Below are 10,204 nucleotides of genomic sequence, written 5' to 3'. Positions count from 1 at the left end.
TACTTATCCGTCATTCAACTTTTCAGCTATTGTCGTGAAGTAGGCTATTTACTGTGGTTGTAACTGTAATGTTTTCTTCATTGATAACTTCAGTAGTAATACAAGCAGTGAGTGGTTTTGTGTGTTTCATTGGCTTTCACTGGCTTATTTCCAGCATCAGAAATGTGTCATGGTCACAGTGTGTCAACGTATAACGTCATAACGTGCAGTATAATTGCTGGACAGAGTAATAAACACACATGCTGACAGTTACTTGACGTGTGGGTGTGTGTAAAGTTTCTGTAAAGAAAACTTAACTCCATGACAACCAGAAGCGGTTGTGGTAGTAGAAGACATGGGTGTACTCTGACCCCCATCATCTAACCTAACTGGCCTTTATAGTCTTGTGGAGGTGTGTTTACCCTGCACATGGCTTCGACCACACTGCTGACAACAATGAGCTCCAAACCTTCCCCACAATCACAGGCTCAAGGCTCCAGCATGCGTTGTGGCAATGGAAATACACACATGAATAGCATGAGCGGGCTACATGTGGCCCTGCACTGAAAAGACAGTATGTTTTGAGTGAAGATCCTTGACATTTTTAAAAGCTATGTATGTGTGTGTTCCTGTTGCTTTGCATGGCAGCCCTAAGGGCTAAATATGCAAACCCCCCATTCTATAGTCCCACTATTGTTCAAACATGCCTTTAACTTCCTCCATCAATCTCAACGCTGGCCGAGGCCAGCTGTTACAAGCAGGAATGTGATGTGAGCTCCTATTTACTAGAAAAGCATATTGGTTGGATAACCTAAACAGCCAAAAGTAATAAGTTGTCATTATCAATACATTTTTTGGAATAATTGCTAAATAATATTTTCCATAAAATGTGCTTTTTTAATAAAATATGCACATTGTTATTTCTTATTATTAAGGGCCCATGGTGACATCTTCAAATAGCTTGTTTTGTCCAACCAACCACAAAGATATTCAGTTTACTACCAACTACACTAATCCTCATATTTGAGAAACTGGTACCAGCAGAAATGATTGAAAAGATTAGTCTAATTAACTTTCTGTGAACGGATGAACTAATAGTTTCATCTTTACACTTATTCATTAGATTTATTAGGCTATATGCTTTACACATGAAACACTGGCATGGGTAAGTAGAAGCTTGTAGTGGACTAGCAGGAATCCATGCAGAAAGTATTATACTGTGCATATTCTAAACAGCATCTAGTGAGTATTTAGGCATGAATATTTTAATCCTTAAAGAAATAATACACTATCTTAAACAAAAGCCCTGGAACAATACGATAGGTTAAAGGTATTTTCCTCATAAATTTCGGGAGAATTAGAAACAGAAAATCTTTGACAAGCACTGCAGAGAGGAAATGTTTTTGCCGCATTGCTATTGCACACACACACAAAAAAAACAATAGCGGATTTAATTGGCTCATATCGCACTGTCCCTATTATTGTCCAATTACAAAGGGGAATGGGAGGGGCGTGAAACTCATTTTTCTCCTTCGTTTCTCTGGTGGCAGAGGGAGGGGTACGTGTTGAGAGGGTTGTTGTGTGCTGGGGACAGGCAGCGCTGCCAAGGTCGGTGAAAGTCCTGCTCAGACCAAGACTTCGGTTCATCAGATCCTAAAAAGTACCACCCCAAGTGACATACAGGTGAGTGTTTGGGTGTAACAAACTTTTATTCGTGCTTAGTGGGCGCTAAGTTGGATTTACTTCACTTGGTGTTGTGCCAAATTGTGTATCCCCGTCAAAAGAGTGACTGTCAAATGAGTTCACATGGGAAGAGATGCCGGGGAGGAAGCGCTAACTTGCTAGCTAACATTAGCCGCTTTTGGACGCTAAAATTAGTTACCTGGTGACGTTAAACATTGTGCAAGTGTGACAAGACTTTTATTATTACCAGCGCTTGTGCTCATTATAGTGTCCCGACTCTTATATTGAGGAAGTAACTTACCCTTTCCTGGGTTTGCCTGACAGCAGTGCCGGGCTAACAGGCAGACTGGCTAGCCAGCAAACTTAGCCTGCAAGAAGCAGCCGAATTCGAGCCACGTTTCATTTTCCCGTTGACACTTTCCCTAGGTTCTTGCTTTATTTTGATTCTTGGTCGCTTGAATGGGTGAGAAAGTGCGAAGTGGCATGACTTTGGACTTAGACAAGTTATAACAATTTAACAGCTCTTTCCATCTGCAATCACTGCTTTCTATTAACTGTAACGTTAGTCAACCACGAACTGACATCACTGTACTTACACTGGCAGGTGGTGGGAGCTAAAGATGAGTTATTTATTTTCTGTAGTTCTAATGTGAGTTTCTCAGTAGAAGTGCCATAGTTAACAGTTTAGTGACATGTTTGTTCTAGACAGGCTAAATGCAAGACAACAGCAGCTGCTTCTTTCTCTTCTCTCGACATGAGCTGCCGATGCATGGGATGTTATTGGAGTACATACTTCATTATATCAGCAATGCATTCACACAGTCCAGTATTGTGAGTTATTGCAGTGCTGAGGTGTGAGTGGTGGTACCTAGCAAAATTCATTATGTGGTATGGGGCCTATAGTTACATGATTGGTATTGATTGTTTGACAAATGAGTCATGACTAAGGAGTTTCTAAGAGGCCAAATTGAATTGTGCCAACCTGTTAACTAGCCAATGTAAGGACTCTTAAAAATTGCCAGGACTCAAAAGTAGTTACATTTTTGTTGCCAACTTTACATTTGAAACCAACTTGATATAGACATTTGTGGAAATTCTGAGAGGAATGCGCTTTTATCATGGCTTTCAATGCACTGAAATGGCGCTCTTTTGTTGGAGAGGACATACAGCAACAGCTGCACTCTTCAACAACAGTGTGTGCGTGTGTGTTTCAGTTGGTATGCCAGGCTATAACTGCAGCATTAATGGAATGCTGGTTGTATTCTGAGACTGAAACACACAAGACAAAGGCTGTTGTGGAGGAACCTGACTCTCATGGGACAAGGTGAAATGCTTTGCATGTTCTTTGCATGGCCCAATCTAGCTGTGCGCCTCCAGTATTCACTTTTACGCAGTGTGGACAAGTTAGGACACGCAGGGCTTTATATAGCCCCAAAAGGAAGATGTCAAGTCATTAAGCAACAAGATATAAAAAGAACCCCATATGATGTGACACTTGGTCTACAACCATGTGTACACAAAGTCTTGTTCTGTTTGAATCGACAGAGGTATCAGACTTTTGCTTTTAAATGTCTGGCCAGCATAAGACACACCACACTTTTCGCAAAGTGATGACAAATCATGTGTATCACGTGTGTGTATATATAAAATGTGTTTTTTAGATTCATACAATTTAGCTGATGAGATTTGGAGCAGCAAATGGGAGAACACTAAAAGTGTGTGTGTGGCTAAAACTCTGCTTGACCCTGCTCGCCCTGGCAGAGCAGTAGCTGTTAGACTGATGTGTAAAGTCTTGTAGTTTTCTTCTCTCATTGCTCAGTGTTCTCGTCTGTGACAGAAAAACAGGATACGGCACCTCACACCCTCTCGAACAGTGGCATTTTTTTTCACGTTGTGGTTTTTAACCTGCTGTTGCATTACAGGTTGCCTGAGGCAAGCATGGGGCAAGCCTTTATGTTGCATCGCTGTTCTCTTTTGTACTTAATTAGCACTGCTAGGCTGCCACAGCAAGAGCACTGCCACAACCCCTTAAGAAAATAAAATGAGTAAGGAATGTAAGTACTATCTATAGACAATTATGTGGAAGATGTTAAGCATTATTATTTTTAGCGCTGTAAGGCAGCTAGGTATAACATTTTACCACTGCAAACCCCAACAATAATCAAAACGGCATGCAGTATATCGCTTTTGGTTGAAAGTGTGTTGTCACGATCAAAGAAATACAGTATGCACCTAAAACACAGTTAGTAAGCTGGCATTGATGCGAAATATGTGAAATATGATTGGTACAGTCATCACAGTTGAAGAAGATGTTACTGAAATGCTGCTGTAAACTCTCACCACGCCTGATAAAGGTAATGTGATATTTGCAGATTAGCTGTTCTCAAACTCGACCTTTTTGCAGCAGTGGTTGTGGTTTGGTAGAGCCCAGCTATGATTCACAAATTGCATTGTGACACTAAATGAGAAAGCCGAAAGAGTTCACTCTTGCACTGCAGCACTGCACCACTGCCAAGTCTGATATCTGATTTTAGGTTTGAGCTGAACAAGCAGTGTGAACTGAAGTGTTCTCATATCATTATTTCACTGTTTATGCCAACTGAGGTTAGCCGGCAGCACTGCAAGACTGTTTCTGGCATATGCGATCACACATTTGTTTACGTGTGTCAAATATTAGTAAAAATTATAGTTCCTCCTCGTGTGCCCATTCAAGTATGAGATTGTTACATCAAGAGAAAACAGAAAGTGAGAGACGTACTGTTGTTTATGAGACGCAAATACTTGTTATTTTTAAACTTACAAAGTCATTTGAAGCCTTAATCATCTTGATTTTGTTTATTTGTTAGTTCATTGCAGCAGGTTGTGCACATAATTTCAGGAGAAGCTGAACACTCACATTTGTTTAAGTCATTGTTTTATTTAAACAGAACAAACTGGCTATGAAGTTCCTCAGCACCTGGCTTACAGTGCTTGGCTCTCCTCATGTTGTCAACGACTAATCATGCAGTTTACTGTGGACCACCAGCCATTGCTGACTCAGCCAATGTTGCCATCTGGGCTGGAACAGAAAACACAACAGACTTCTCACTGGCTCTAGAGCCTCAGATGCTCAGCTAACAGTGTGCGTGTCAGTAAAAAAAGCGAGAGAGTATATAGGAATGTGAAGGCACAAGGGAGATCAAATTAAAGAATTTGAAAGAATTTGAAAAATGTAAATAGTAAAATTCTGTATTCCCATTTCAGTTTTCATTTTTCAATTACTCTGAGTAAGAGTAAGAAACTAGAGTAGATGTGCGTTCAGGTTAAAGTTGGTTGGATCTATTCTAGGGTCTACTAATAAGAATTGTGGATGAAGCAAAGCACAAAAATTTAAAGTGCAAATAAATGCACTTTACTCTGTTGCTTATTTCTATTCCCTTGCCATACATTTATACAAACATACATTTTCAAAACTGTCCATACTTAGTAAATCACATGTCAGTCACAGCCTCTCTCTCTCAAACTGGCAGGGCAGTGGAGCAACTATTTTGATAGTCAAATAGTTTTCTGTCAGTTGGCTAACTGATTAACTGACTAATTGTTTGAACTCTACAAATGTGTCTCTCCTCCTTCCTGATTAAAAGGGAGGAGAAGGAAATATTGATGTGACTAACTTCAGAAGAGAACTGATCAAGAACTGTAACACCTGTGTGGGTGGACCAGGGGTGTGCATGGCTTTAAGACTAGTGATCACTATTGTAAATAATAATAATAGTAAATGTAAAACATCTTGACATGTCACAGTAAGAACAGCAGAGGTGTAGATAAATGATGGCTGAATTCCATTTAGCTGCTTCAGTTTCAGGGTCCTGATGCTGTGTGTTACAGGTAACAACTGTGCTCTTCCTACTATGACGAGGCAAAATGTGTGCTGTGCAAAAGACCCCTGAATCAGGGTTATCATTTTAGCTGTAAATGTGTACCCACTTACACAAGGAGCCCTTTCAGTCTCACTATTTGGCAAAGCAGGATTAATAAATCTCAGCTACTAGAACAGCTTTTCTCTGAACAGCTTAAAGTGTTTTAACATTTAAGCCATGAGCATTCAGTGTTCACCAGGAATTATGTCCTCCAGTCAAAATCCTCCAATATTTGTATTCATTGTTGGCTGTCCTTGATCTTCTCCTGTTTTTATTACTGTCTGGAGATCAGTTATTTGTGTGTAGAGAGCCATGGCCGTTTCCCAGTAAAACATCATGCGACTCAAACTGTCTGCTCTAAGTTCCTGTTTTACCCCAAACTGCCTGTCTGAGAACAAGTGTGCGTCGAACTGCGCTGCTTTTATGACCCTGCACGCTTCCCGCTCACGTTTCACTTTTTATACTCACATCCTGTCAGCGGGACAACCACTCTCTGTGAGCCTGTTTGCTGTGCAGTTTCACTGTTCTCTTGCTGGCTGGTAATGTGCAGAGGCTGTGCTTGCAATTGTCAGTTCTGTTATTTTATTATCCCTCAAGTGCTACAGTATTACTATTAATGGGTTTTCTTTGCTTTGTCATAATGATGTTTGCTCATAATATTATAGATTATCCACAGGAATCGACTTTTGTTTTATGATGGGAAACCATTTTGTTGGTTAACTAAGGGGGTTTCAAATCCTCCAACACTTAAAACACATTACCCACGTGTGCTAATGCATGGACATGTTTAGGGTTGTTAAACTTGGGCAGTTAACTTTTACCTGCTTTAATTATTGTTGTGATGAGAAATGTTTGTCTCCCGGTTTTCCTTCTGTTTTGGCCTTATTTAACCGTGTAAAGTTTAATGCTGCATCATGTCAGATAAGTAACTTGTTGTTTTAGAAACCTGAGTGGTGGTTCGACCGGGTCATTTAAAATGCACACCATCTGTCCTATCGATTTTGTGCAAACTACTTTCAACTACGGGCTTCTTTGCTTTGGCAGTTTATTTATGCACAAATGCCTAAAGCGTCATACTTTCTAGGCCACTGGAAAATTGGAAAGCCTTGGAAAATGTGTTTACAGTACAAAGCTAGGGTGAAAGTTGTGAAACTAAGAGCTAAAGAGCTACTCAGACTGGATTATCCTCATCTGTTCATTCTTCACCTTTCATATTTGTGTCATGCCACCGATTTATATTTATGCTGCACAGCCAGGTGCTGTAAATCAACAATTGTGATCAAATTTTATTGATTGCATTTTAAAAAACACCAAATGTAACACTTGTGCACTGTGACTCACACTTTTTGGATTATGAACTGAAATTACCTGCAAGCCACTTCTCTTTTCCTGGTATCATGCTGCTGCCAGATCTGTGCATTTGAAAGCTTATTCAGTTGGAATGTGAACAGGCTTGTGATACAAATATACTACAATATGCGTGACATGTTTCACCACTGGCTGAATGTATAGAAAATTATGACATCAAACCTCGATAGAGATCAACGAGTTAACTGTGTGCTGCCTCACCACCTGTTTTTCTGAAATTCCACAGCTGGAAGAAAGATCTTGGCCTTTGCCTGACTGACTATTTTTGCAATTCAGCAGCATTTTCACTGATCTCAGCAGGTGCGGGAATACGGAGATTTACAGCTGTTCATTGTTCATGACAAGCTAACGGTCTGTGAGAGCAGAAATATTAGGATATTGAAGAGGACAGCCATGACGCTTTAGTGAGGAGGCTGTATCTGAACAAAAAACCAGTGGAGGCAGCAACAACAGTTAGGCCAGGGCAGGGCACTGATTTACTGTGTGTGTGTGTGTGTGTGTGTGTGTGTGTGTGTGCGCGCGCTGCAGAGTAGTAGCTTAAACTCTGATCCTGATTACTGTATGCAGGGATTGTGGAGATTCATGCTTATTATTAGTCTTGAAAATTTGATTATATAATTACTTTGAGTTTCAGAGGGTGTTGCAAGAAGAAATTATATTTTAATTCTGCATTCATGCTGCAGTGCTACCAAACTACAATATAAAATGATTGATTAATTGTGCAAGTGTGTGTGGGTGTGTGTGTATAAAGATATAAATGGACAGTTCTTCTTGAAATTAGTCATGTCTTAATTTGTCCTGCTTGTTCTTTGCACAGGCTGCTCCATCTTTAACTGTGTGTGTGTGTGTTAGGCAGGGATACGTGATCGGCGGTATGCAGATTCAAAGCAAAGTGAAAGCAGCATAAGGAGGATTAAAAACATTTTTAGATGTGTTTCATGACTACCTGAGCAAGTGTACTTTTATCTTGGCCTTGGTCAAGCCAACAGACGTGTCTGGTGACATAGACCAAAGGCGGCTCTGTAAAGGTCAAGTATCATCTGCGACATCATTCTGAAGTGATAAGCACTGATCTGTCACTGTGGAACGAGCGTACACGGAAAGCCATGAATAGGTTTCTTTTAGGAACACGCCTGAGCCCACTCCAGGCGTTGGTATAACTTTTTTTAGTAGTTCACATGAGGGTTAGACAATATTAGCAATATCCCAATATTGGTAATATATGCCTGTTGTATTGTAGGTTGCTGCTTTTAGAAAATATTTAGACAAGAAACATTGAGAAAAGATCAGTATTAATCATACAGATAATGCAAGTAAACTCATTGATAATTTTACTTAGTTAAGCATTTTGGGGAATATGCTTCTTAGGCTTCTGACAAAGTTCACTTGATGCTCTCACATAAATGCTTGGCAACACTAGTTTCAGTCACACACAGACATGGTTCCCTTTGTATCTGCAGTGCTGTTGACATGCAGGGCTTGGCAGAACAGAAGTGGCATTGAGCAGAGACGTAGGAGGAATTTCTACGCCTGGAGTCCCACTAAGCAGCAATGGCTGCTAGTAGCCAGACAGACACTCTGCTTCCTCCTCTCCAAATACCAAACGCCCTCCTTAACTTTCCTACTTGCTTTTTGCCTTGATTTCTTTTCCTCCTTCCATTGTTCTCTTCATGTAGTCTTGTGCCTTGGCAGTCTGTCTCTCTCTGTCCCACTTTCTCTTTCTCAGCATTGACAGAAGCCTCTCTGAGTTGTTTACTACGCTCCCCACCCCCCCCACCCCCACCCACATCACCACTGAGTTTTTGTCTGTGTTGCCATAATCCACATCCCTGTCCCCCTCTCTACACCAGAGGCCAGATGTGGAGGAGGGATAGTGGTGAGTTTGTAATGAGCAAGTGTAAAATTAGGCAGCAGGCCCGGCTGACTGAACCACAGGACACATAGAGCCAGCTGCTGAACAGAGCTGAGTGCTGCTGCAGAGCATTAGTACTGTGCTTCAGTGTCACTGACTCAAGGGTGTGTGTGTGTGTGTGTGTGTGTGTGTGTGATGTTTTCTGAGTGAGAACTTAAAAATGAACTGTGCTTGATGTCCTAAATGCTTTCAGTGTGTATAGAGAGCGTTCACAGCACAGTAGACCAAAACAGTTGAATCCTGTGCTGGTATGTGAAGTAGACTGTAAGAGGGAAGAATAAAGAGGGTGAATGATACAGCAGAGGGAAGCAAGGCTGCCATTGTGGTGGTGCTGGGCAGGTTTCCCCTTCTCCACCCAGCCCACCCTCTCCAGCACCCCATGCCACCCCCCCGCCGTCCTTTGTCCATATTAGGGCAAAACTCTGCCAGCCTTCCCTCGAGCTGAGCTCAACCCCCCCAACACGCCCTGCTGTCACATTTGCTCCAGTGAAGGGAGCCTGAGGGAGACGCAGATCCCCTAACCCAATTTGAAGGCCTGTTTTCCTGGCCAGTCAAAACAGCAGAAGGATTTAAAAATGGATGTAGAAAGCCAAGGCCAGTCTTGTTGTTTTTTGTTTAAGTGGCTGGCTGGTGTTAATGTTTTTATTTTTTACTGTTAATTGGCTTAACTTGAGCAGAGCTTGACCATATGCCTCTTGGTGACCACTTTTCTCCAAAGTGCATAGTAGTATCATATGTGCATACATCCTTAGTTTGAGTTGCCTCAAGATAATAGAACCCATAATCCTGGCTGTATTTACTCTGCCGTCACTAATGTTATCAATTTTTATGACAAGTATACTACTGACTAACCAACAGCTCTACTTACATTTTAATAGTTTGCCATGATGGTCACTTCTTTCACAGTTGTTTTAGGATACAGAACTTTCTAGAGCAGAACAGTAACAACGCTCAGCAAGTTGCACAGATTATACCAGGCCAAAGGTCAACACCTCGTAAGTAGATCTTCACTCATTCGGAGGCAGGGCTCACTTGTGTAGACATTTGGTGCCAACTTATTTTAGCGTGTAAATGCTCAATAACAATTAACTTAGGAAAAACAGAATTAGGCTGTGCAAAAAGCATTCTGTTATTGTACTGTAAAGGCACTTTGGATAACACTGGATGTGAGAGACACACTAGTTCAACAATTGGTTTGTGCTTGCCAGTCATTTTCCTAGAGCTTTCCAAACAGAAGTTATTTTGGGTCATTGGTGTTGATTTTGGTTTCCTTTGGTTTTATACAAAGTCCCTCTCAGAGGAAATGATTTGACTTAACAGACATAAATAATACAGATATTTTAGACCTAGAACAGTGTCACTT

General features: G+C 41.1%; 1 protein-coding gene across 2 annotated transcripts in view; it reads left to right on the top strand.

The window, feature by feature from the left end:
• Positions 1–1,517: 1,517 nt before the first annotated feature.
• Positions 1,518–10,204, top strand: part of fam49a (family with sequence similarity 49 member A) — a 37,697-nt gene continuing 29,010 nt past the window's right edge. For both annotated transcript variants that reach the window (XM_038726800.1, XM_038726801.1), the window contains exon 1: positions 1,518–1,662. The gene's annotated coding sequence lies outside the window, so the exon portion shown is untranslated. The remainder of the gene's footprint in view (positions 1,663–10,204) is intronic.

Source organism: Micropterus salmoides, unplaced genomic scaffold (assembly GCF_014851395.1).
Source record: "Micropterus salmoides isolate LMB-PRFRI ecotype aquatic unplaced genomic scaffold, ASM1485139v1 Ms_hic_scaffold_18, whole genome shotgun sequence".
Lineage (NCBI taxonomy): Eukaryota > Metazoa > Chordata > Actinopteri > Centrarchiformes > Centrarchidae > Micropterus > Micropterus salmoides.
Note: the sequence above shows the minus strand (reverse complement) of the source record. Positions and strands in the feature narration are given on the sequence as shown.